This window comes from Otolemur garnettii, unplaced genomic scaffold, assembly GCF_000181295.1.
Source record: "Otolemur garnettii isolate 467f Iridium unplaced genomic scaffold, OtoGar3 scaffold00010, whole genome shotgun sequence".
Taxonomy (NCBI): Eukaryota; Metazoa; Chordata; class Mammalia; order Primates; family Galagidae; genus Otolemur; species Otolemur garnettii.
The window spans coordinates 33314753-33317542 of record NW_003852405.1 but is presented as its reverse complement, the minus strand read 5'-3'; the positions used below and the strand labels follow the sequence as shown (position 1 = coordinate 33317542).

The 2790-nt window shown below is 41.4% G+C and overlaps 1 protein-coding gene and 1 non-coding gene across 2 annotated transcripts in view; one reads left to right on the top strand and one right to left on the bottom strand.

Annotated features, from left to right (window-relative positions):
* The window catches only part of NEGR1 (neuronal growth regulator 1), an 811656-nt gene that overhangs the window by 196007 nt on the left and 612859 nt on the right, over positions 1-2790 (bottom strand). The gene's annotated exons all lie outside the window — the stretch shown is intronic.
* Positions 699-805, top strand: LOC111723344. Its single transcript, XR_002771908.1, has one exon. It is a non-coding gene; the product is annotated as a U6 spliceosomal RNA (small nuclear RNA).

The window sequence follows — 2790 nt, the reverse complement described above, 5'->3', positions numbered from 1 at the left end:
GAAACATTAAAGAAAAAATAAAATTTATATCCTAGAAATAGAGTTGTAAACTCCTCATTTCTCCGTTCCCACACCCTGCCCTGAGGCATGAGAGAGGACATTAGAACTCCAGCAAGACCACGGGAAACAGGTGAAATGATGCCATTTTCCAAAACGACCGACACAGATGCCCTAGTAAGAAAATGGACGCTGAACTAGAACCACTTTACTCTCCATTTATTTGGAGGTGGCAGTCGGAGGCTCAGGTCCCACCTTGGAGGACGCAACGTTACTCGATTTCTGTTCTGGTTCGAAGAGCAAAGCAGCCTCAGCCCTGCCTGTGTACCTGACGCGCTTGACCCCCAGACTCGCCCTGAGCTCACCAACAAGGAGAAAACAGCCTGGTGGGAATGGGGAGAAGTTGCATCATTGAGAGGTAATTTTTCTTCTCATTTGAAAAAAAATAAACAAATATAGTTTTGGACACTTGTATTTAGGCAGAAAGAAAAGAAACTAAATCAGAGCAAACACAGTAGGTGGTAACTAAGACAGAGGAGCGGGAAGATGTAGAGGAGGACAGACATTTACCTGCCAGTGAGGAAAACTGCCATCTCGGAAACAGCAGGATGGGATTATTTGGGACTGAGAATGTTTTACAAAGTCAAGCAATGTCATCCTTCCTAAAACGATTAAATAAAAGCATGGTATGGGAAAACTCTGTGCTTGCTTCGGAGGCACAGATACTAAAATTGGAACGATACAGAGAAGATTAGCATGGCCCCTGAGCAAGGATGACACGCAAATTCGTGAAGCGTTCCATATTTTGGGGTGAATGGTGGGATCACCCCTATGGTGCATAATGCAAGGCTACATGTCGGATCTACTTAGAGCATAAATGTCTTAACACAATAAGTAAACGAGATGGGGCGTATATTAACAGTGTGATGTAAATGTTCCTAATTCTATATGAAATCAGCACACGGTACCCCATAAATGCATTAATGTATACATAAAAAAAAGAAAAAAAGAAGAAAACTCTGCCTAGCGGCAAAAGTAAATTGACACCTGAAGAGAGTGTCAAGAAAGAAAGAAAAATTCTGACTGACAAAAAAAGAATTCCATGTCAGCATGAGAAACCCGTGAATAAATTATTAGAGAAAATGTTTGGGTTCTTGCCTTTTTTGGGGGGTCAGAAATACATATATTTACATATTTTTTCTCAGAATATATACATAAACATGCATATATATATGTACACGCATACATATACATGTATGTTATATATACATTGCATATACATGTATATTCTAAAGGATTATGCTCTGTATATACATATACTGTTATGGACACACACACACAGGGTGTCCATAGAGTTCGTGTGCAATTTCAAATAGTTGTGCATTATAAATTGCACACGACCTTTATGGACACCCTGACGGTGTGTGTGTGTATGTGTGTAATGCGGCTGATACTTTCTTCATAATCTCAATCTCATTTAGTGTCTCTTTAGTCAAAATCAAGAGACCCTGTCTACTTTCATTGTGCAAAGCTTATCTGCACATTTAATGAGCACTCATTACTCCCGGTTCATCAATGCCATTTAAAGCATTCGATGTCTTCAGAGACTCTATCATCTTGCTGGTTCTGCCTTTAAAATTCACTGGACTCTTATCACTTATCACCAGCTAGCATGCTGGTGCGGGGCAACGTTGCCTCCTGCTTTGAATACGTGTATTTCAACGGTCGTCTAATTGAGAGCTGCTTTTGCCTTTACGTGAAATGAGGAGTCTTTTTTTTTTCTTTTTCTTTTTTTTTGTAGGAAAGGTCTTTTGTTGGTGGGGGAGGGAGGCTGCAGAGCAGCACCAAGGAGGAGAGAAAAGAGAAGACAAAAGGGGAGAGAAAAGAGGAGAGAGTGACGGGTCATTTTTAATCCACAGCCGTGATGATCGGTTAGCACAAGTCAAATCTTCCATCCTTGCTACCCCTTTCACTCAGAAGACGAGGCAAATTCATTACAGTGATCGACACGGTCCTAAGGGATCAACTCTTCTGATACCCCCGAGGCCACTTCTCTGTCCATGCTCTGCCTCATCCAGTCTGCTCTGGCCATACTCCACTGCTTAATAGTCATGAAATAAATCCCGAGGATGCCCCTGCAGAGTCTTCTCCTGACTTCCTCTCCCTTAGATATATTCACATGTCTTGGCTGCATCCTCATTCCCTCCGGTCTCTGGGCAAAGTCCAGTTTATCAAGGAGGTGTTCGCTGGCCTCCCACTTAAATAAATAGTGAGCCTCCCTCCTCAGCCGTTAGCCCTTCTTTTTTTACCTTTCTTTTTGTTTCCATTATCAGTTACCTCCATCCCACCTAGTTTACTTCCTGTAGGCCTCTTCTCTCATTGGAATATACAATCCACAAGGGAAAAAGAGTCTTTCGTTTGTTCAGTGATTTATCCCAAGTCCCTACACTAGTGCCTGAAGCCTAACAGGCACTAGTAAAAAATATTCCTGTTGTTGAATGAATACAGTATAAAATGACCCTTCGATTTTCCATTACAGAAATGCTATCTATGTATTTTGACACAGACCAAGGAAGATGTCCTAATATCATTCCCCTCCCGAGTAGGACATTTCTGTAGCATTGTCATTTGTGCATTTAAAATCCCCATCATTGTGAGCCTCTAATATGAACAGTGCTATGTCTGCAAATGCACCGTCTCCTCATTTATGGTAAGGTTTGCTAGTAAGACGTTACATCTTTTCATCCCTTATACACGTTTGGGTTTACAACCAAGCACGGATGAAAAATATTT